The 25,202-nt window shown below is 40.4% G+C and overlaps 1 protein-coding gene and 3 long non-coding RNA genes across 7 annotated transcripts in view; 2 read left to right on the forward strand and 2 right to left on the reverse strand.

Moving 5' to 3' along the window:
- Positions 1–1,573, reverse strand: part of KLF7 (Kruppel like factor 7) — a 95,349-nt gene extending 93,776 nt beyond the window's left edge. The window contains exon 1 of the mRNA XM_038585552.1: positions 1,249–1,573. The gene's annotated coding sequence lies outside the window, so the exon portion shown is untranslated. The remainder of the gene's footprint in view (positions 1–1,248) is intronic.
- On the forward strand, positions 3–4,221 carry LOC119867945. The gene is made up of 2 exons (XR_005385289.1): positions 3–112; positions 1,221–4,221. It is a non-coding gene; the product is annotated as an uncharacterized LOC119867945 (long non-coding RNA).
- A 1,618-nt stretch (positions 4,222–5,839) lies between these two features.
- On the forward strand, positions 5,840–25,031 carry LOC111094352. Its single transcript, XR_005385302.1, has 4 exons — positions 5,840–5,936; positions 10,741–11,113; positions 23,924–24,131; positions 24,509–25,031. It is a non-coding gene; the product is annotated as an uncharacterized LOC111094352 (long non-coding RNA).
- LOC102156884 overlaps positions 20,032–25,202 on the reverse strand; it is a 61,958-nt gene continuing 56,787 nt past the window's right edge. For 2 of the 4 annotated variants that reach the window (XR_005385291.1, XR_005385293.1), the window contains one exon: positions 20,035–21,051. This is a non-coding gene — a long non-coding RNA (uncharacterized LOC102156884). Of the gene's footprint in view, positions 21,052–25,202 lie in introns of all 4 variants that reach the window. The other 2 variants (XR_005385292.1, XR_005385290.1) reach the window with 2 other exon arrangements.

The following is a 25,202-nucleotide window of genomic DNA, read 5'->3' on the forward strand; positions in this document are numbered from 1 at the left end:
CTCCTCCTCCTGCTCTTCCCCCTCCCCAAACTCCCCCCGCTCCGCCCGGCTCTCCGCGCAGCCGTGGGATCTCGGAGGAGGGCGTCCATTAGGCCGCGTGTGACCATGTAAGGTAAACAGGGGGCTCATGAAGTCACTGAGGACCAATGGGGAGCGCGGAGCGGGGCCCGGGGCGGGGCTTGGCCCTGGCGGCGAGCGCCGATTGGCCGGCCGCGGATCTCCCTGCTGCCTTACAAGGCGGTGCGAGGCGAGCTATTTTTAGAGGGCTATATAAGGGGGCTGAGGCGGCCGCGCGGCGGCCGGGGAGCGGGAGCGCGAGCGCGAGGGACGGGGAGGGCCGCGGCGACGCTCGCGCCGGCTCCCGGGACGCCGAGGCGGCCGGGCTGGGGCGGCGCGCCGGCCTCCGGGCCTCGCTCCGGCGCCCGGAGCCCCGGAGGCTGCGCCCCTCGGAGGGGCGGGGGCGCGGCCCGGCGGGAGGGTCGAGGGTCGGGAAGCGGGGTTAGGCTGCCTCCTGGAGGAGGCGCGGGGCGCGAGCGCGGCGGGGCCGCCGTCGGGGGAGGGGCGCTCCCGCTTCCCTCGGCCGCGCTCGGGGGCCGCGGCGGGGCGCCGCGAGGAGAGGCGTGCCCGGGAGGCCTCGCGGACCAAGAGATGAGCGGGGTGGGGGGGAGAGACAAAAAAGAAAAAGGAAAAGAAAAACGCACCCAAAGCCCCTTCACAAATTGCGCACGGGGCGCCGGAAGAGGCGCCTGAGGAGGAAGGGGCACACAATGGAGCCGAACAAAGGGGAGCGGCGCCCGGAGAGCGACCTGCGCCCGCCCCCGCCCCCGCCCCCGCGCGGCGCGCTCCCCGCCCCTCCCCGCCCCGCCCCCCGCGCCCGGTGCGCGCCGCCCCCGCCCCGCCCCCCCCGCCCTGCGGGGGCCGCTCGCCCGTTGGAGGCGCTCCGAGGGGGGCGTCCGCCCGAGTGCGGCTCTGAGGGAAGGAAGGCGCCTGGGGGGGCGGGGCGCGCGGCTGAGGGGGGCGCCAGCCCGAGGCCCCCCAAGTGGCCTCCGGAGAGAGGTGTCCGCCGAGCCGTGGGGAGGCGAGAGGCGGACCCGGACTCCGGAGCCCGCACGTCGGAGTAGACCCGCTCTTACCTCAGATGAAAACCCTCCACAACGCACCTAATTTTTTTTTACCTCAGATGAAAACCCTCCACAACGCACTTTTTTTTTTTTTTTAAGGGCCCGCCCGTTGTTTGCTTGACCTTACGCGGTTAGTGTCGTTCAGGGTTCCCCCAAATGCGCCGTGCGCTGAGCTTCCATTGCTGGAAGGACTGCAGAGTCCGATGAGAGACTTCCCTGTGCCCGTCGTCGCGAGAGCAGCGACATCCACCCTAATCGCCCTCCTCGGCTTCCCGCTCCTGACTCTGTGGGACTCCGCCTCGTGATATTTGCGAAATTCTGCTTTCTAGAAGGAGCACGATTCGAAATTCAGTACTTCGCCCGGGGAAATTAAACAGGAATTACTGGGTCTGGGGAGAGCCCAGTTTCTCTACTTGGCGACGTCTGGAATTCTGTGGGTCAGACCTACAGCGTCCACTGTGGGAGTGCAGCTGGCACGTTGGCTGGCGTTTATGTGCACGGGACGTGCGGAGATGTTTAGTGTTATGTAGACACATCTGTGGTGCTAGGGGATGAATGACATGACAAAGTTAAACGTCGTACCTGAATCAGGGGACATCCGGCTACCACACGCGTGTGTTTGCACCAGGATGAGGAGGCCTCTCTTTGAAAGGCCAGGTGGGCCTTTCCCAGAAGTAGGAAACCGCTTAGGGCCATCACATCCCAACTAATGCCTTAACTTGATCCTTAGGGTCGCTGGTGCTGCTGCTTACTGGTCGCTTACTGGTGTGGCTTTGAGCTCAGGGGCCCAGACCTTCTAATTACCGCCTCAGAAACAGAGAGAGTGGGCTCTGCCTTGCGGGGTGGTTATGAGGACTGCAAGTAACGTCTGTAACTCACCTGCCATAGCATATGGGGCTATTAGGTGGATACTAAATGTTGAGCCATTATCATCTCCCGGTGATAACTGAGTCAACTAAATAATATATCTGAACTAATCAGACCCATGGGGGGACATACCAGATTCTTGGAGAAAGAGGAGAGAGAGAGAAGCCTCTTGCCAATTTGTAATAAGTATTACAAATGTGTTTCTCGCGTGTGGGGGGATACGGAAGAGGCCTTGGGAAAGCGCAAGTTCTTTTTTTTTTTTTTAAATAATAAATTTATTCTTTATTGGTGTTCAAATTGCCAACATACAAAATAACACCCAGTGCTCATCCCGTCAAGTGCCCCCCTCAGTGCCCGTCACCCATTCACCCCCACCCCCCACCCTCCTCCCCTTCCACCACCCCTAGTTCGTTTCCCAGAGTTAGGAGTCTTCATGTTCTGCAAGTTCTTGAGTGAACAGAGGAAGTAAAGGAACTGAGACATAGGGAACTCAAGAGGCAAAACACTAGGCAAAGCCAAAGCATATAATTTGATGTGTGAACTCAAGTGAACTTGATTTCTGTTTTTTTGTGTTACACCATTGCTATTTTTGAGCGAAATATGACATTTTTGTTAACTTGGGTTTGAAGATTTTACAGATAATAGTGAACTAGTTAAACACTTTGAGTGTACCAGGCTGTGTGGGCACATAAGCCCATACAGTGGGCTTTTATTATATACAGTGTCTCATTTCATCCTCACAACAACGTGAGGCAGGGACTTTTGTTATATCCAACTTTATGGATGACGGTATGCAAGCTTAGAAATATTGGGTTGGTCAAGGTCCTACAACTAGGAAGCAGCTGAGGAGGGGCTCAAATGTAGGAACGTCTGACTTTCAAGACTGCTTTGCATGGGGGTCTCGGTGTAGTGAAAAACTTTTAAGTTTCTTGGGTTTTGTTTTTGTTTTTATATATATATTTATTTATTCATAAGAGACACACACACACAGAGGCAGAGACACAGGCAGAGGGAGAAGCAGGCTCCATGCAGGGAGCTGGACGGGGGACTCTATCCTGGGTCTCCGGGATCAGGCCCTGGCCTAAAGGCAGTGCTAAACCGCTGAGCCACCTAGGCTGCCCAAGTTTCTTGTTTTAAGTCAAGATTTGTTTACAAAAATGCTTGGGTGTAGAGAAGGGGGGGCTTCCTTTGAGGTTTTTGTCCATGTAATATCAGTCATCCAACTTCCAGAAGAACTTAACCAAAATCTTACAATATAAATCCTGAAGATCTCATTATGACTTTTTTCAAAGTTTTGTAGAATATTTTAGAATTCATGCTAAGAAATTTATGCAGTGAGGCACTTCTAAAGGCCCATTATCAATATCAGTCATACTTAGCTACTTTTTATAGCCTAGAGACCCTACGTTTGTTCACATTGCAAAACACACACAAAGAACCTGAATGTACAAAATAATCAACAAATTAAGATCACCGGAAACTTCGGCAGTCACACAAACCAAAAATAAACAGCACGGCTCTAAGCACCATATATTGAATGCCTTCTCTATACCTGGCATTTTATAGATGTTCTCATCTGGTCTTCACCACAGTCTTGTGACAGAGCTATCATGACTCCATTTTCACAGATGAAGGTATCAAAGTTCAGAGAGAGAACACAATTTACCCATTATCATATGTCTGTTAAGTGGCAGAAGCAGATTCAAATATAGGTCTGAATCCAAGATGACTCCAAAGTCTGTGTCCTCCGCATATATTATCTTATGAGACACTTATACTATTTTTAATAATATCACCCTTTAGAAGTTATCCTATAGGAAACACCAAAGAGTAAATAATGTTAACCAGGAAACACCAAAGAGTAAATCATGTTAACCGCCCCCTCCCCATGCCACCAAAACTAAGAAATGAAACTATTTTATGAACAGCATTTTATGAAAATGTAATATGTAAATAGACACAACCAAGACATCAGAGTGTTTCTACTAGAAAAGTCTGATTCATTAGTACAGGAAGTCCTTATTAGCACTGTGTGATTAGCACTGGTAAAACCTCCTTAAAATAAATCTACTTAAAGCAGAGACCAAATTTCAGAGCAATTGGTGAAAACTGGGCTTTACTTGAAAATAAAAGTCAATGTCGTTAAAATGCATTTAGTCTATCTTTTATGGAACAAGATTTATGTTGTAAGTACAATTATGTGTAATTATGGAATGAATAAACAATAAATCAAGAAGATTATTGTTGGCTTAATTGGAATTTTTTTGGGGGGGGGGTTGGGTGTTTTTTGTTTGTTTGTTTTTACCAAATGTGAAGCACCTAACAACATGCTTTATTTCATATTTGACTTTTATGCCATAATCAAAAAGAGAGTCATTTTGTAAAAATGTTTGAGAACGTCATCAGTTTTCCATGGAGTCTCATTTAATTTTTTGATATTCAAAGTATTCTCTTCTCTTCTTCTGAAGCATCAATATAGTCATCGTCTCTGTTGATTTTACCTGCACTGCTTGTTTAACTCCATAGACCCTCATTTGTCAGTTTCTTTACCAAGTTCACTTTCATTGATATCATGAAACCTTACACCTTTTGCAAGATTGCAATTTCAGTTTGCAATAGAACTGAATTTATTTGCATTGGATTATAAATGTTTACCACCACGGAGAGTGGAGAAGGGGAATCTAGTGTTTAAAAGATGCTTGAGGGGGTCCCTGGGTGGCTCAGCAGTTTGGCGCCTGCCTTGGGTCCAGGGTGTGATCCTGGAGACCCTGGAGACCCACATCAGGCTCCCTGCATGGAGCCTGCTTTTCCCTCCACCTGTGTCTCTGCCTCTCTCTCTGTGTGTGTGTGTGTGTGTGTGTGTGTGTGTGTGTGTGTCTCATGAGTAAACAAATAAAATATTTTATAAAACAGAACCTATTTAAAAATAAAAAAAGATACTTGAACGGGATACTAATTTATAGGTGGCCATATCATTAACAAATATTTTTATCTACCTCTGACTTTTGCTTCCCTTCACAATCTCACTACGGTGAAAGAAACTGAACTTAGGGAACATGCTTTGATGATACCACAGAAAACAAACATGTCAGAGAGAGTGGAGGTTAGTAAAGAAGACTGAGAGACACGGTTTGAATATGGAAGAAAAAGTATGTAGAGCCATAGGTGTCATACGATGAATGATGTACATATGTACATATAACCAGAGAGTTGTTTCATTTTTGAAAAAAAAATGGCACCTTCATCAGAACTCTCATGTCCTGGATAAAATATTCCTCAAGGATAGTTGTTTTCATTCTGTACTCACTTTCTACTCATAATTTGGTTTCCCACTTGTTCTGCCTGCAGGGAAAGAATGTACTGGCTACAACCACAGGAGCCTGGTGCTCATTGTGACAGTTTTGGTTGTTTTGTCAATACAAAGACATTTTAGTTATAATTGTATTTTTTGTGAGTATAGTTAGCAAGGGTCTGGCTCCCTGGGTGTGTTTGATATTGAGACTCTGACATGTTGAGGTTTCTGGGCATGATGGATGAAAGAAAGAAAAAGAGAGAAAGAAAGAAAAAAAATAAAAGGAAAGAAAGATAGGGAGGGAGGAAAGGAGGGAGAGGAACAGGGAAGGAGGGAGGGGAAAAAGGAAGGAAATAAATAAATCTTGGTCTTCATGAATTAACCAAAAACTCTTGGCAGGTAGTTTGCTGATCTCCAGAAAACATGCCAATCTTGCTGTTGGCTTTTCAGAATTCTTTGGGTATGTTTTAGTTTAATAAGAACAATTTTTTTTTTTAATGAAATGTTTTAAAGTCAACCCTGAATGTTGAACTCTTCATTGTATTGGGTCATACAAACAGGATGAAGAGGGGACCTAAGTTTCATTGCAGATGATGGGCATGGTGCTCTGACATAATCTATTGCTTAACAAAAATTGATTTACCATAATGATAAAGGTAAGGAAATCAAAAATTTCTTTAAAAGTTTACTGTCAGGAATGTCCTGCCCAGACCTTCAAGTTGGACATTGAATGTTATTATGACCTACAGCACGTAACTCCGATGGAGATTGACATCTCTAGCCACTTTCCCAGCTTGAGCTACCAGCACTTAGAGGTGTCAGTTTTGGGATACCTGGTTGGCTCAGTGGTTGAGCATCTGTCTTTGGCTCGGGTTGTGATCCTGGGGTCCTGGGATCGAGTCCCACATCAGGCTCCATGCAGGAAGCCTGCTTCTCTTCTCCCTCTGCCTATGTCTCTGCCTCTCTCTGTCTCTCATGAATAAATAAATTAAATCTTTAAAAAGAAAGTGTCAGTATCTTCTAATGAAGAACAAAATCATCTAAATTCAATCCGTTATTCAACATATATTATGCAAAACATTCATTCATCATACATGATGCAAAAACATTTGATCATTTAACATTTTGCACAATGTATATGTTGAGAACAGAAGTGTAAACAAAGACACATTACTAATGTTAGTCGTAGTATATCTCAAAAGTTTGAAAAAGCATTAGGAGTATCTTGTCCCACCCTCACAGAACCCACTGCTTCCTTCTGCAACATTCCTTCCAAGAGATGCCCAGTTGCTCCAAAGATGGGGAAATCCCAGCAGGCACTGGGATAAATCACTGTGACTGAGCCTACCAGGCTCATTTTCCCTGTCTAAGAATAGCCTCACAAGCTCTCAGGGGGTTCTGGACAAAGATTTTGGGAAATAGGCTAGCAGAAGAGGAGAGAAGATTTTTAAATATTAAAAAGAATACCTTTGGCTATGTAATGATAGAAATGCCAAGACAGTTATGAAGCTAGTGAGAAATTAAGTTGCTAGTGTTTTTAGGGATTATTACCCTTTGTAGCATGTAAGGTACAATTTGTAGAATTGTGTTATATTTCGTCCTATTTTGTTGTTGTGACATGTTGAATATTAATATATTAAATATCACTGTAAATGTTTTATCAGGATATTGTCATTTTCTTTTAAACATGCCATTTCCAAAAGGTTCAGAACATGCTTAATGGGATTTAACAGCAGAATTCATCTCAGATTCTATAATGGAAATCAATGGGAGAATAGGATTGATTTGATAGAAAGTCTCTGTGCCACAAACTTTGCTGACAGTGACCATTCCTATAAGTGAGAGATACCTATTCCACAAGTGCCCAATGATGAGTTTTTATGTGTATGATAGATCTGGGTAGTTGAGAAGATTAATAGTGTCAGCAGCAGTTTTTTGCTGACTGGTTGCTCATTTGAATTTCACTGAATTTTCTTTACCAGAAGGATGTTCATTTGAATGGTTAGAAGAGTTCGCTGAGTCACAGTTTTTAATACTGGTTACTGCTCTTCTCAAGAGTGAGCAAGGCGAATGTCCTGGCCTTCCACTTAATGCAATCTAAATATAGGGGTGGGGGAGAGGTGCATGCTTCAGTGTCCACCACAGCTTCATGACCCTTTGCCAGCTCTCAGCTCTCCTACTGTTCTGCAATACTCACAGACCAGACCGTTCTAAGCAAACGTGGTCATGTTTTACAGTCATTTCCTCTTGGCCTCTTCGTAGCTGGGTCCGATATACAACATGCTCTTCTGCTTTGCTTCAGTGTTGGTCATGACTTGGGAAGGAAGGGCAATCCCACTGATGAAGGCCAAAACGTATCCTAAGTCCAAGAGGTTCACTCCCTCCACCCAACGTGTCCCAATGTGAAATTCCACCCAGCTCTCTTCATGCCACACATTAATCTGTCCTTTCTTTTTCTGCAATACTGATTCTTGAGTTTTGAGGTTTGTCTGTGTTAAACTGATCCCAAGTGTTCTTGTCCTTTCCACATGTTCATGTGCATCAGTGCCCTTTTGAGATGATAAATTTCTAGAGAACATTTGTCTGATCACCTGGTATAGAATCTAATATCTGTTAAAGCACACATAAACTTTTTAAAACCCAACTTTAAAGAGTTCACATGAAATATTTTTAGTAAAATTTAAAAATAATATTCCTCTTTCTCCAATATTGTTTAGATGCTGTATTGTTTGTGTTAGCTTCTATTAGGTTAACCTAAATAGAAGGAAATAGCATCACTTCAAATGAAGTCAAATGTGGTTAAAAGAAAATAGAAGATCTAAGGCCCTTAGCATAGATGTCTGTAATTAAAATTACCAAAATCTATATAAAGTACATGAGACATATTGTCAAAGAACCCACTTCACAGAGTGATTTGGAGATAAATAAAATCTTTATATATATATATATATATATAATTTATTTACTTGAGATAGAGAGAGAGAGAGAGAGAGAGAGAGAGCACACACAAGCAGTGGGAAGGAGCAGAGGGAGAGGGACAAGCAGGCTCCATGCTGAGTGCGGAGTCTGACTCAGGGCTCAGTCCCACGTGGGACCCTGAGACCATGACCTGAGCCAAAACTAAGAGTTGGATGCTCAACCAATGAGCCTTCCAGGTGCCCCAGAGAAAATATATTTTTTAAAATAAAGTACTTCCCAATCTATCAGGAAACAGCAGCTATTACATTTGTTACATTTTAAGAGAGACTAATTTTGAGTATTGTAATAGTTCACAAAGTGTCGTAATAACAGACTTTTCTGGGAACTAGCAACAACTTTAGCAAAAGGAAAGCTAAAGAACAAGAATTTGTTAAATTTAAGTTTCTTTCACTCTGACCTGGAATAAAGAATGCCCTGATGCTAAATGGCCTTTAAAGATCACTTAGAACAGAAAGAGATCTATGCTAAGCAATTTGAAAGTATTTGGCAACCCTGAATTTCCTCCTTCTCTTTTGTCTTTACCATAGCAACTTCTGACCTGTAATTTGGTCTTCTGAGTGGACTTATTTATATGAGATTGCCTTTTATAACCATGTAGATCTATTTTTATTTATTTAATACTTTATTATTCCTTCTATTATCAAAAAGGAAGTATGAATAAAGACAATAAAACATGAGAATGATAATACAGAAAACTATTAGCACTAACTAAAGACAGAAGTCAAGTACTAAAGGATGAGAGAAGTAGAAACATCATAGGGATCCATTATCATTCCAGCTGTGTCTCCTATTAAACACTGATCAAGCTATGTTGTTACTTATAAATTATTTCCTTGTAAATTTGCCTCATGTGAACCCATACCCCTAGCACAGAGTCTTACCTCTATGAAGTTAATTATTTGGTTTATAAAGTGGCAAAACTGAGCTTCATATTTTTAAATTCTGGTGGCTCCATTAAGATGCCCACGTAGTCTTATTTAAAGCCCTGCAATTTCATTTACTCAACGATTATTGAGCACTTGTTTTGTCAAACACTAGGCTGGGGTCTCGGAGGATAAGAATGGACAAGATATAAAAAAAAAAAAAAAAAAAAGAATGGACAGGATATGATTCTTATCATATCTAAAGCTGACATGTTAAATGAATAGAGATATAAATAAAAATAATATGTGTAATATGGCAGACTAGATTATTGGGACAGACTTTCTCTATGTAAAAATAACCAAAATTCTAGGACATAAGCATTAATGAGCTGACAAGAAAATAAGGAATCATTGGGCTAAAATTAAAATCTAAATGAAAGTGAGACTCAACATCACTTCTGGCACAGAGCACTCTTAAACTCAATATTCCCAGCCCTGGCTGTCTATTAGGAAGAGCTTTAAAAATACCATTGAGTGATGTGGCTTCCAGCAAGGGTATACTAGCTGGTATTGGATGAGTGGCCCCCCTTCATCCAAGAACAACTAGGAAATCTAGACAAAATATAAAAATTACATGATGAAGGTATTGGAGAAATAACAATGGAGCAAGGACTCCCCAAGCCTAGGTCCTGAAAAGAAAGGAAACCAAAGAGATAAGCCCCTAAATCAGCATGGTTTTATCCCACTGCAGTAATTACCTAACAAAAAGTTGAGCTATGAAGCTGATCAGAAAATGTAATGAAAAGGAAGGTGAGCAAAGGCTTTGGTAAATCCAAAAGATTGGAGGTATAAATATTAGGGTTTACAGTTGGCCAAAAGGTTGAAGGGAAATGTAAGGGACAGAAAAAGACTATTCCTTACCAGGACTAAAGTCTGACTTTGAGCTATAATAATACCTGATTGGAGTGATCTATCCCTTATCAAGTTGCCTTCAGAAGAGAAAAATAAATCCTCTCTGTAAAGGATAATCCAGAACTTGAACTCTATAATTTTTTTAAGACTTTACTTATTATTCACGAGAGACACACACAGAGAGGCAGAGATATAGGCAGAGAGAGAAGCAGGCCTCATGCAGGGAGCCCAATGCAGGACTCAATCCTGAGACTCCAGGATCACACCCTGGGCCGAAGGCAGATGCTCAGCAACTGAGCCACCCAGGCGTCCCTCACTCTATATTTTTTTTTCCTCAATGTCCATCACTCATTTAAAAACATAAAAAGATTAAAATTCCTCAAAATCAAGATTTTAAAAATTTAATAAGAACAGACCCATAAAAAAAAAACAGGCCCATAAGAAATCTAGATATTGTCATTATTAGACATGTACTTTGAAACAACTGTCATTAACATAATCAAGAAATTAAATGACAAGAGTGAGAATTGCAGCCTAGAATTGGAGACTATAACAAAAAGCGAAATTCTGGAACTAAAAATCACAATGATTGCAAATAAAAATTTAATGGAAGGGTTTGTGATGGCTAATTTTATATTTCAACTTGACTGGATCACATTGTGCCCAGATATTTGGCTAATCGCTTTTTCTGAATGTGTCTGTGAAGGTATTTCAGGATGAGATCAGCATTTGAATTGGTGGACTCAGTAACCAGTTTACCCTCCTCAAGATGGATAAATACAACTAAACTATCACTAACTGATTCACAGAAAAACTGCTGACTACCAAAGACAAAATCTGAAAAGTATTTAGGTAGGAGCGCTTTTCTTTCAGGAGTACAAAGATAAGACTCCATTCTTCGCTCTCAACAGAAGCATTGAAAGGAAAAGGCAATGGAATGACGTATTCAAAGTGCTTCAAGAAAATAACTGCCAATTTAGATTTCTATACTCAATGGAAATTTCCTCCAAAAAATTGTTGGGGTCAGATCTACTCTGAAGTAATAATAAGGACAACTCTTCATTACAAGGAAAGATAAGGTATCAGATGAAGTTATGATGATGGATGGGGGGAGGGAGGAATGTAAATGATTATATAAAACAATAATAAAGTCTATGAGGTTTTAAATTACGTGAAATTTAAAAAGCATGAAAATAGGGAAGTAAATGGAGTTAAAATAGTCTAATACCCTTGTATTGTCCCAGAATATAGAAAAAGTTCTAATGTATTTTAGACTTTACAAACCAAAGAGAAATGTTATAATTTCTAAGGTAATCTAAAAAAAATAATTTAAGAATTTTAAGTAACATGCTAATGAAAGAGACGAAATAAAATGACTAATCTAGGAAAGGAGACAAAGAGAAATAAGATAAGTAGTAAAAATAGAAAATGAATAATCAGATGGTATTTAAACCCCAAATTTTCAGTAATTTCAATTATTACAAATAGACTAAAATATCCAATTAAAAGACAGTGTCTAACTAAAACAAAATTCAAGTATAATGGAAAAAATCCTCAAGTATAATGAATTTTCCATTTTTGTAGTTTGAAAATGACCTAATATTGACAGTTTTAAGTTCTTTTGTCAGAAATGGATGCTATTTATAAAAGATGCTTATTAAACATGGGGGGAATGGTTGAGAATGAAAGGAAGAAAAAGATAAATCATGAAAATTTAATTAAAACAAGGTTGTATTAGCTCTAAGAATATTCAACAAATCAGATTTTAGGTTAGTAAATAAAGCAGACATAGAAAGATATTTTATAATACAATAGTCCACTAAAAGATATAACTCTTCTAGATCTATTAATACAGACTCAAAATGATAAAGTAAACTGGAAGAAGTAGAGGAGAAGTAAAAAAAAAAATCTACAATCATACTGATAGAGTTTTAATTTTTTTCTGGTAACTGATAGAACAAACAAAAATCAGTAAGCACAAAGATGTGAGCACAAAGATGTGAGCACAAAGATGTCTACTTAATTAGCAAATATAGAACCTGGCACTTAATGCTTATAGAAAACATATTTTCAACTGCATGCAGAAAATATACCAAAACAGACCATGTTTTGTGCCATATACAAGTCTCAGCAAATTCCAAAGAGTGAAAACTATACAGAATAGACTATCTCACCACAGTGGGATTTAAGCCAGAAATGAACAACAAAAGATAACTGTAGAGTCCCCATGTATTTGACAATTAAGAAACATACTACTAAATAGCCTATGAGTTAAATACAATATAACAGAAAAAAATTGTAATACCTTTTGAACTACTTAAGATGATTTGTAGACAGATATGTAAGCAAACATAGTAAAATGCTAATGGTAGATGGTTATTCACTGGGAAATTTTGCTACTTTCAGCTCAATTTCCTTTGTGTCAAAAATTTTTTTAGGCACCTGATTTTGTAGTATAGTACCTACATTTACACATCACCTACAAATTGAAAAGGCCTAATAATAACAGCTAACGTATATAAAGACTCCTAGGTATCAGGCACTGTTCTGCGTGTTTGCATGTGTTCTATCATGCTCACAACAACCCTCTGAGTTAGACACTAATCATATACCTGTTATACATATTTAAAAACTGAGACACAGACTGGTTAAGCTGTGGACCACACAGCTTCTAGGCATCATCTGAATCCAAAGCCTACATGCTTAGTCACTACTGTATGCTTTGCCCCCTCAAAGCTCTGAGGCAATTTATACAGACAATAGTAAAATGCTGAACTCATTTAAATATTATCCTCCAAGTTGAGCCTACATTAGGGGGAACTATAAGGCCAATGGACAGGTGCCTGGGTGGCTCGGTTGGTTAAGAATCTGCCTTTGGCTCAGGTAATGAATGATCCCAGCGTCCTGGGATCAAGTCCTGCATTGGGCTCCCTGCTCAGTGGGGATCTGCTTCTCTGTCTCCCTCTGCCCCTCTCCCCTGCTAATGCATGCTCTCTCTCAAATGATAAAATCTTAAAAAAAAAAAAGTCAATGGACTATTTATCACACATTCTATACCTTGTCATCTTATCTATGAGGATACTGTCACTGGCTGCTTTGTTTAGATATGCCATGTCCACAACCCCTTTGCCTCTGGCTAAGTTATCCCTCAAACAGGGATATTGTATTGTTTTGGCCTATCTCCATTGTGGGGCACAGATGCTGGTTTCTGGGGATAGTGGCTTCCCTTCTGGGGACCATGGAAATCATTAGTTTAATAATTAATTCTAGAATTTTGCTAAGAAATGAGGTCAAGAATTAAAATATAATCTGGGGTGCCTGGGTGGTGCAATTGGGCATCCAACTCTTGGTTTTGGCTCTGGTTGTGAGATCGAACTCTGAGTTGGGCTCCATGCTAAGTACAGAGGCTGCTTGAGACTCTCTCCCCCCTCAGCCCCCCAAACCTCTAAAATAAATAAATAAATCTTTTTAGAAAAAAGAATCAAAATATAATCTGACCCAGGAGAGGATTTTGGTGGGTCCCCAATTAGATCGTAATAAGAATACCCATGTAACTAAGAAAAAAATTATTCTTGGCCATAGATCTACCTCTTGGGTACCCCTAACATTGCTTTATAAATTCAATAACATAGCTCACTCTGTTCTAATGCCTTCTAAAGAAGTCTACACTATTTGTAATTGTCCCCAGTTATATGTCTCTCCTTCCAACTTTTACACATTCTTTTAGAAGCTTAGCTTATTGACAGAGCAAAATCTTTAGATTTTTTATGTATTTTCCTCAGTAGAGTCATTCATCAATATATTGTCAGAGTTTCAATTTTGAAAGTGTCCTACTCCTCTTGGGTTCAGCTTCCCTTTCAGTGACATAGACCTTGCTACTAAAAGTGTGGTCCTGGGCTTGGGTGGCTCAGTCAGTTAAGCATCTGATTATTGATTTCAGCTCAGATCATGATCTCAGGGTCCTGAGTTTGAGCCACCAGTTGGTCTCTGTGCTCAGCTTTTCCCTCTGCTCCTCCCCCTGCTCGCTCCCTCTCTCTCTCTCTCTCAAATCAGTAAATAAACATAATCTTTCAAAAATATAATAAAATAAAGGCTTGATCCTTGTGGCCCAGTAACACTGACATAGTTGAGGCTTGTTAGGACTGCACATTGGCAAACCACACCCCAGACCTACTGAATTGCAATATGTATGTTAACAAAATGCCCATGTGATCTGTATACACACAAAGCCTGAGAAGCATTGTTATAGGCCAAGAGCTCATGTCCTCTCTTTTTCCGAACTTATTATAAATGACTTTTTAAGCCTACACCCATTTCCCTCTGGCCACATCCACCCACCTGCCTCCTGTTTACTCTGAGATCATGGGCTTATCTCCTGTGATGGCACTTCCACTTTACCAGTTTGTGCCTTCTTGTTGATAAGATTTAGACTTGGAACTCCCATTCGCCTTTTACTTCCCTGAACTTCTAAGGGAAGCCTATTTTACTCCAACTTTCCTTCATTTCCAAGACTCGGAATCTGAACTATCTCCTCTTTAATCATCTTTTCATATCTGAATAGACAATCATACATTCAAATATATTTTCATCTCAGCGATTCTACTTGGTCCTCACAGCGGTTCTATGATGTAGTTAGTCTTAAAATGTTCAGAGCCTAGCTTATTATTCCCATTTGTCAGATAAGAAAGTCGAGGCTTAGAGGTTAAAGCAACTTTTGTGAAACCATATAGCAAGTAGTGACAACATCACTGCTAGTATCCAGACCTCTTGCTTTCTTTCCACTGCACAACTCAATCTCCAAAGTTTTGCTCTAAATCTCTGAGCAGTGTTAGAGGGAGAGCTACCCATCCTAGCACCACTTACCAAGTACAAACACCCTCTCCCCTGTGAAAAATGCACTTGGTTATCCAGAGAACTCCTTTTTAAATTTGCCAGAGACCTAATGCTTCCATTAGAATATGTTCAGCCACCTGCATAATTGCTCCTTGTAGTTAGGGGTGGCCAAAGGCACAGTTCTGGCAAGAGAGGTGTAAATGGAAGTTTCATGGGCTGTATGAGTTTGCTAGGGCTGCCTTAACAAAGTGCCACAAGGGATGATTTAAATAACAGAAGTGTGTTGTCTCACAGCTCTGGAGGCTAGAAGTCTGAAATCAAGGTATGTGTAAGATCAATTCCTTCCGAGGGCTATGAAGGGAGGATCTGCTCCCGGCATCTCCCCTTGACATGTAGGTGACCGCATCCCATTCACATGATGTTCCCCTGTCTGCGTATTTCTGCATCCAAATTTCCCCTTTTCATAAAGATACCAGTCATAGTGGGTTACTACCTGCACCAGTGACTCCATTTGAACTTGATTACCTCTACAAATCCTATTTCCAAATAAGATCACATTCTAGGATACTGGGAGTTAATATCCCAATATATTCTTGGAGGGGTGGGGTGACACAATTCAATTCATAACATGGGAGGAGTATTGGTTTGGGGGTGTTTTTGCTTTCCTCACAAGAGAGGACAGCCACAATGTGCTGTCCTTCCACTGCCCTTCCTTTCTGCTTTATATTTTGCTTCCATAGCTGGAGCTGCTCAGCCTTATTGGGATTAAGAGAGAAAGACCAAGAGAGCTAAGAAGTTGAACCAACATTAGGAACTGCCTGACTCTTCATATCTGTTACATGAGGAAGAGCATCACCTTTGCTAAAAGTCCTTGCAGTGAGGTTTTCCTTGGCTTAGACAAACACATTCCTAATATATTTTACCATTCTCAAATAGCTGGCGTTATATGATTTTACCAAATTAGACAGCAATCCAGAGTAAAAGAACTAGTTATTATCAGGTTATGTTCACAAATGATTTAGATTGAGAAAGTGGTTGAAGGGATTGGAGAGTGAACGTATCATACCTTTACAGACATTTTGAAAATAATGCCTAAGAAAAATAAGTACACTGGAGGCTGTCCACCAATGGCCTTCAACCCCCCCACCCCGCCCCTTGTTTCTAGTTCTCAAAGGTGACTGGTGTCTTCCATCCTTCAATGTTGTTCTTGACAAGCCAATAAAAAAGATCCTACTTGCTATTCTTAGTGTTTATACCAAGGTCCTGGTGTGAGAGAATGAGGTCATGACTTGTTACCCTCAACAGTGGAAATTTTAGTAAGTCCCTCAGTGTACTTCTTTGACGACTACACATGAGATCATCTCTGCAGTTACAATTTACAGTCTTAAATGCACTTCTCTTCCCTTTCACATGCTGCGCCCTGTAATGATCTCTTTTGGGATTCTTTGGGGAGCTAAAGAAGTCTGACAACAAGTGGCAGTCATGACTCCAGATATTTTAAGTAGGAAGGCAACTGCTAGGGAGAAACAAGGTAGTTGCCAATGAGCCAGGCAGGATGTCCTCTTTTTTTTTATTTTTTTAATTTATTCATGAGAGACAGAGAGACAGAGAGAGAGAAGGAGAGAGAGAGAGGCAGAGACACAGGCAGAGGGAGAAGCAGGCTCCTCGCAGGGAGCCTGATGTGGGGCTTGATTCTGGATCCTGGGATTAGGCTGAGCCGAAAGCAGATATTCAACTGCTCAACCACTGAACCACCCAGGCGTCCCAAGGCAGGACATTCTCTGAACAAGACAGGGGCTCAGGTGAGGCAGGAGAGGCACCTCACAAGCGAAATTTAAGGAGGCGCTCCCTCTCAGCACTATGCAGAACACGGCCAGCGCCTCTTCATGTTTGCCCTGGGCATTTCTCCCACCTTCACCTTGACTTTGAGTAAGAATGATCTCCAATGGACACTCATGTTTTATTATTTTCAGTGGAATAGCTATACTCCTAAGAAGAACACATTCACAGAAAAAAAAAAATATTTTTCTCCCTCACATTCAGGAATTTAATTTTTTATAGTAATAACTCAAATGAGTGAATACTTATGTACTGAAACCCTAAAGTACTGTATACATACATACTATCTGCAACACTACTAAGAAATTCTGCGGTAAGCTACCATTCAGATCCCACTTTGTAGCTAAGACCAAGAGAGATTAAAGGTTGGCCCCTGGCCCCACAGAAGACAGGGCCACTCTAACAAGGATCCACCCTGTTCCACTCCTACACCTGCAACCTGCCCTCCCTTCAGGCTTAAAAATCCCTGCTTTCTCAGTATTTCTTATTTTAATTCCCTCAATCACCACAAATTCTACCTCTTTGTCTCCTAGTCAGATTTCTCTTACTTAACTAAAAGATATCATTATTGCTTTGTTTTTGTGGTTTCTTTCTCTTTTCCAGCTTAAAAAAAAATTTCATTGAGTTTGAGAGTAGATCAGTATGTCAAGTTTTCTCAAAACATTCTTTAAAGCCATTTTCTGACTTAAATGTCTAGAGGGCAGCGCTAAATGGGGCCACCAGGTAAGAAAGCAGGACGGCTCCACACACTTAGAGGGGACGAGGAGGGAGAAAATGGAAAGGAAAAATCTTATTAGGTTTTGTAGGTCAGGGAAATCCTTTCTAGCCTGGATTCTTAAACCTTCTGAATTTTAATTGAAAGTATTTCTCCAGAGTATTGACTTTAACATGACTGTGCACTCTCAAAAAATATTCCCTATTCGTATTAGAAAAATATTACAAATTCCAGGAAGACAAGATCGCATTTGAAGGAAGAATTTGATGATGTGCCCTTTCTGCTTCGGACAGTAACCATGGAATTGCTGGCGACTACAAAAGCTGCCAGACTTCTATTGAGCATCCCTGCTGGGAAAACCTTAAAGCTCATGGATATGATATATGATTGCATGCTCCCACCTAGAAATCACTATTAATTCTTATTTAAAAAATGGGTAGTATTCCCTTCGAGATTGATGACCATCCACACCAAAAAATGCCCCCAAATTAGAAAGTAAAAGATTGATTTTAACATATCTGGGGGCTATTGTAGAAAGGTATGAAAATTAATGAAAAAAACTTGAAGTCGTACTGATTTCCAGTTTTGGCCTCAAATACAAAATAGTACTTATTTTTTGTACAATTCACTCTCTCACAAAGATAGAAATTCTCAATTGTTTTCTGTAACAAATGGAAAATCAAGTGATAGCCAAATGTCACTACTCATCTTTTCTTTTCTTATATATATATTTTTTAATTTTTATTTATTTATGATAGCCACAGAGAGAGAGAGAGGAGCAGAGACACAGGCAGAGGGAGAAGCAGGCTCCATGCACCGGGGGCCCGACGTGGGATTCGATCCCGGGTCTCCAGGATCGCGCCCTGGGCCGAAGGCAGGCGCCAAATCGCTGCGCCACCCAGGGATCCCCCGTCTTTTCTTTTCTTAATTCAAGTACATATCTTTACCCAAACCAGAAATTACTCTTTTCACTTTTTTTCTGCAAATAGACATATTACAACTATCATTGTTAGTAGTAATTCAGATTATTATAATAATAGGCTTGCTTAAATAAAGCTTTTTATTTCTGGCTCAATATATTTTTAATATTATATCTTCTCATCTTCATTATGTTCCTATAAGGGAGGTTACTTATCATTTCTGATTTATAGATGTAAAAATTATGGCACTGAAAAGCAAGATGACAAAATGCGAGGTCAAATAGTCATGAGAAATTGGTCCTTCAACTCACTTCCTAGATTCAAATTACTTAAGTCTCTTCAAAGACAGAAAATGGAGTATAGTAATATGTAAGAAACAATTTTCCGTTGAAAGTGTACTTCAGTGTAAGAATACATTTCCAAACTAGAGATCTTTCTTTCCAAATGCCTTTAAACAGGCATCCAAGTATACAAGCCTGGGTATTCAGTATGGTTTCAAAGCTGACCCACCTGAGTCAGAGAATTTACCGGACAACCTTTTAAGGACTCTGAGTAGAATTCTTATGATGCTATGACTAAGTGATCATGCCTTGACTGCCTCATCTACCTCTTACTCACATTTTCCCAGCACTTTGTTTAGGCGAATCACTTTGGCCCCTCCTTAGAAACATATTTTCCCACAGTACTTCAGAATTTTTGCCGCAACTCTGCTGCAATGTCCCCACTTGACACTGTGCTCCCTGCTGTGGGGTTAGAGGCAAAGTTTCCCTTCCGCAGGACTCCAAGCTGAAAGTGGTCTCCACACTATGAAGGACACAGGATCTGTCCGTTGCTCAGCCATCCATTCCAATTTACTGCCTTGGGTCAAGGTGTCCCTTCTCTCCAGTTTGCTGCTTGATTCACTGGAGCCAACTCCCTCCTCACCTCCAAGTTTGGTTCTGTTCTGCAAGTCTCAGGGATCTTTGCAGTCATAGGAGGCTCAGAGATAATATATGGGCATGGCCATGACCTCCACCGTCAGCATTTAGAATATGGGATGACTCAGCCCAGCCATGAAATGAGAAGGTGGAGGGGGCTGGAGACTCGAGGGCAGACATCCACTATGTGCAATGTGGGAGACAGCTAACCACTCACCTTAGCAGTGGCTGGGTAAAAGTGGCACAAATCAATCTAACACTCAGGCTCTTTGGGTTCTAGCTTTATTTAGGTACATTCTTCACTTCAATTTTCATGCTTAGACCTAACAACTTTTTTCCTGGTAATGACTGTGCATTGGGTACATGTTCCCTGCTTTTACATACAATATTACTATTGGAAGTTACTGGTTTCTGGTCTAGCATCCTGAGTTGCCTGCTTTGGTAACCCTACTCTGGTTTTCCTCTGAGCTTCAGGATAGGGTCAATCCCTTCTTGTCCCTAGGAATGAAGCATGTGCACTAAGCCTGGCCCATCAGCATTTCATATTTCCCTGGATTGTGTGGATGATTCAGGGGTAAACAGCTAATCACAGTGACCTTCAGGGCTTTAACAGAAGTGAACAGAAGAGATTTGTTCTAGCTCTACCAATCTGAGTGTTGGGAGCCTAAACCACTGAACCACACCATATAGAGCCTAAGAAGGAGCCAGTCCAGAGGAAGTAATAAAACAGAGCCAAAAAAAAAAAAAAAAATAGATGCTAGTGGCTGGCTTCATTGAGGACTGAATCTCACTGATCTGAAGCTGTACCTATTCCTACAAATTCAGCAATAAAATCTCTTTTTAGCTTAAGCCCATTTGAGTTGAGTCTTCTGTCACAATTTCAATAAAAAATGCACTAACTGGCACATTATCTCACTTTTTTCTCACTGCTTATATTTGCATAAACACTGGCTGAGCTAATACATAATATTGTTGTAAACAGCAAATGAGCTAATGCATATAAAGGAAATTTCAAGAGTATAAACAGAAATATGAAAGCAAAAAAGACTATTGTTGATCTACCATAAAAGTAACCTCCTCTTACCATTTTCTCTTTTCAATCACAATATTTAAAATCTGATTCTGTGAAGAAATTGTACACACTGATTGATGAAAGAAGTCCTAACTCATTAAAGGTTATTTGGCTGAATTTTTGTTTCATTCCTTTTGGAACTGAGCTCAGCAAAACATAAAACCAAGTAAACAAGCCTCTTATCCTAAACTTCTGTCACTCTCTTACTCCCCACTCCTGTCACCAGGTCTGTCAAATGCTTCCTTAATGTCTATTTAGTCCATTCATCTCTTGCCACATCTATTACCACTATCTTGAAACAGATCCTCATTATTCCCTGCATGATTTGTTGAAATTAGACTGTGATGGACATGTCTGAGGAAGGAAACACCAGAGTTTTAGATTTTGTTGGAATATTGGTTATACATCTGCTGCATGACTGCCAAACCTAGTGGTCCAAACAACAGTAAACATTTATTATTTTACACTGTTTCTATAGTACAATGTTCAGGAGTGGCTTAGCTAGATGGTTCTGATTCAGGGTCTCTTGTGAGGTGTCTGCCAAGATGTTGGCTGGGGCTGCAGTTATCTGAAGGCTTGACTGGGGCCGGAGATTTGCTTCCAGTTTTGCTCAGTCAGATGCCCAATGAGTTTGTGCTGGTTGTTGGTAGAAGGCATCTTCCATGCTGCACGGTCCATTCCATAGGGTTGAGTGTCCTCATGACATAGCGACAGGCTTTCCCTAGAGCAAATGATTTGAGAGAACAATAAAGAAGTCACAATTTTATGACTAAGCTTTGAAAGGCACACATCATCATTTCTACAATGTTGTTTTGGTTACATGGGTCAGCCCTATCTAATGAGGGAAGGTATACAACAGGGCATAAAAACCAAAAGGTTGGGATCATCCTGTCAGCTGGCTATCATAACTGGAGACAGTGAAGGCTTCATTCCGGGATGTTTAGGTTTGAACATAAAGTATTTGTAATATCAAGGTGGGTGGAGAGGGACAGCAGAACCTGAATTTGTGAATTGGGATGCAAAAGAGAGATGTACCCTGGGAGTCATCGGCACAAAGATGGCAGCTGGAGACACAGGAGTGAGTAAGATCACCCAGACATAGTGAGAAAAACACAAAGGACAAAACCACCAGTATCTGAGGATGGTCAGAGAATGAAGAGTTTGCATAAAAGACTAAGAAAAATGAACCAGAAAGGTGGAAGAAAAGCCAAGTTAGAATAATATCATCAAAACCAAGGGAGTTTCAAGGAAGGAATATCTCTGACTTCCCACTGAAATCTAGAATTCTATGATCCCCATTGACAGTTATAATGCTATTGGGTTTTGATGAGGGACTAATTTACTTGAAATAAAATGGGAAAAAATCCAAAAGTCTTTGGAAGTCAATATCTAACAAATTAGTTAATTTTCTTACTGTCTGATTTATTTTGTTTCATTTTTGGTGAAGGTGATAACTTTTGTTCATTTTGCTTTACAAGTTGAGTATTTTACTAGTCTTTGTATTCTGTCCATATAGTTCCTCATATTCTTTCCTGGTTATTAAAAGAATACTCATCATTATCTGGAATATCAGACTTGGTTATAATCTCTTATATTTTCCTATCTCTTAAGGCAGGAATCATTCTATTCTCTATGATTTTGAGGGCTTCAGAATCTCTAGACCACTTCTCTGGCCTATGATATCATGAGATATCATAGTTTGCAAAAAATTCTGTCAGGCTTATGGGTTTTGGTTGGTTGGTTGGCGCTCTGGTCATCTATCATTATCAGAATAAAGCTTTAGGAAATGTACCTTTAATAGAAATAAGAATCATATAATCATGAATATATTAGATGTTTTGTTTATTTTGCCTTTGAAATCCTTCAGGTTGGATTTGTGTGGCTCAGAGATTTGTTTTGTTCTGTTTAGTTTAGAACTATTTTAGTCAATCTATGATCTATTTATCCTCCACCTGACCAAATATATTCACTCTGACCCATTTCATAAATAGCTGTTTGCTGTTTACTTTCCAGGGAGAAAAGTGCTTGGTCAGCCAAGGAAAATACTGCAAATGCTAACAAGAGAATCTTGTGTGGCAGCTTCGCAAACCAATTGCATTTTGATCCTCTTCTCTATTTTCTGAAGAATTCAAGTTCAGGTCCCTTCAAGTGGAATTGAATCAGGAGAAAATAAACCAAATTTATGTTGATTTATAAATCACATTCTTCCCATGAAAATGAAACCTACAAATAAGATTAAAACTTGCACTCCTGAAGACCTTATAAAAGTAATTGACAGTGCTAATGTCCCCAATTTCTTTTCTCACCATCTCTCATTACAGAAAAAGCACAGGAAACATTTCATTCATATCTGGAATACAGCCACTTCTGGCATGGAAAGCAACAAACTATTTAATAGCTACACAATAAAGCATTCCACAATAGTGAGTAAAGATAGTCCAGGGCAAAGACAGCTACCATGCAGTGTGCATTTGCCTGTAACTTACCTGGAATGCTATTGAAATGACTGTCCAGCCATCACCGTGGGGAATGCCACTATTTGTGGGTTGAATCATGGCTCCCTAAAGTACATATGTTGAGATCTTAACTCCCAATGTTTCAGAATGACCATATTTAGAGATATGGCCTTTAAAAAGGTAAAATGAGAGATAAAACAAAGTCACTAGGGTGAACTCTACTCCTATATGACCGGTATCCTTATATATGTCCTTATAAAAAGAGGAGATTAGGACACAGGTACCCACAGAGTAAAGGCTATGTGCAGACATAGGAAGAAGGTGGCCATCTACAAGCTTAGGAGAGAGGCCTCAGAAGAAAGCAACCCTACTGACACCTTGATCTCAGGCCTCCAGCTTCCACAATTGTGAGAAAATAAATTTCTGATGTCTAAGCCACCCAGTCTGTGGTGCTTTGTATGGCAGTCCTGGCAGACTGGTCCAGCCACAGTGTTAGGCATAAATGGCTCTGCAGCCTGGATTTATAGGAGATTGATCTCTGAATCCCAGAAATACAATCTCCATTAGGCAGTGCTTCTGCACCCTTCAGCCCATCACCCTCTACTCCTGAGTCTCAGCTCTGTTCCCTCTTGGATCTAGTTATCTATAAATCACTTATAACATATTACAATCTAAACTAGCCCAAACAATAAGCAGCTAGAGAGCTACGTTTCTTTCAACATGTGCACACACACATGCAAACACACTTTCTGTGTTAATAACTAATAAATATTCCAGTAAGTGTTCTAATGGCCAACAAGAGGCAGATTCTTAGCAGCCGAGGTACTCTTATAAATGAGCTACATGGGAGAAATTCCAATTCCACTTATATTATTCCCCTTCAGTCATATATTAAGACACAGGGATTTAACATGAATCTATCAGGTACAGTCAAAAGCTTCTTCCAGACATTTTTCTTTTTTTGGTTTTTAATTTAATTCAGAATATATATTTGGGAGAATGCCCACAAACATGAATTAAACATAGGAAGTGGAGACCGTTAACATACAAGCTAAAATCAGTGCTATAAAACAATTTTTAATCTGAATTAAATTACCCCAGTTAATGCAGAATGTTTGTGGAATTTTTCCTCTTTAGGGCAACAGAGTTCTCTCTAGACCTCCCAACTTCTCTGGAAGGGAGGTGGCAGAAAGAGGTGGGAGAGGAGCTGCAGTATACGAATGGAGATACAGAGGCTGACTCCACGTCCATCTAATGCAGGGTCTCAACGTCATGACTGGCACTCCTATTTCTAAGAAAATTTTAAGCATGCACCCCCAAAGTACATCTTTTTATTCATTTCTTTGTAAGTGATGTATTTGTACGACTATAGTCATATATTAGGTACATTGAAAGCATACACCAAAAATAGAGATTTGGAAAGGACGAGTTTAACATGTGTTCTCTTTTTGTGGATTAGCCTGCCTTCTCTATGCTTTGGAAACCACTGAATTTTTGTCTGTAGTGTAGGAATGGGGGTCCAGATCCTTAGGCTCCCTTCCACACATCTATTTGGCCATCCTGCCCCTCTTCAGTTAAAAAAAAATAATAAGTACTTTAGTGTGTGTGAAGAAGTGCATGCCATGTACTACTTATGCTCAGGGCCACAGCATCATCTCTCTAGAAATTCCCTGCAGATTAGCCATTAAATGCAAACATACGGACTTTTTTCTTTTCTTTCAGCTAGGCAATGCCTATCTCCATGGAACCATTGGTCCAAATACTCAAGTTCAACTGGAATTATGCTCTAAGGTATAGACATATGTTGTACTCAACCATCACAAGTGAAGAAAATGATAAATGATAAAGTTATGAGACTGAGCTTAGCATTAAATGTTTTGGTCTCTGTACCTCCTTGTAAGTGAACAGAAATGCGTGGGACAAATGGGTAAAATTCATCCTCTCAAAACAGGTAGGGAGCAAGCATTTATTTAAAACTCAATAATTCCTTTTGTTTCACTTCAGTTTATATTTATTTGTATTAAATTTGAATTAAATTAGAATCAATTGCAAGTGTTTAAAATAGTAAGTATAATATGACCCAGTATTATAAAAATATTTCTATTTACCCATTCTCTCAAGGTAGCTTTACCTGAACTATCAGTGATTATGATTTCTGAGTTGTAGGATTTGGTTTGGTTTTCCTTTGCTGTTTTGTTTGTTTTAACTTTCTGCCTCTACTCTTCTGTATTACTTAAAATATCTTTGTGCTATAAAAATATATATTGTATAAAAACTATAAAGTAATTTTCCTTAAAAAATAAATAAGATTCATATCTAAGTGAATGAATGAATAAATCTGAAAAATTGGTTGTGTCCAAAGTTGAAAGAAGACTTGGCGGAGAAGACTATAGCAGGAGATACTGTACTTTGGGAC

Source organism: Canis lupus, chromosome 37 (genome assembly GCF_011100685.1).
Source record: "Canis lupus familiaris isolate Mischka breed German Shepherd chromosome 37, alternate assembly UU_Cfam_GSD_1.0, whole genome shotgun sequence".
Taxonomy (NCBI): domain Eukaryota; kingdom Metazoa; phylum Chordata; class Mammalia; order Carnivora; family Canidae; genus Canis; species Canis lupus.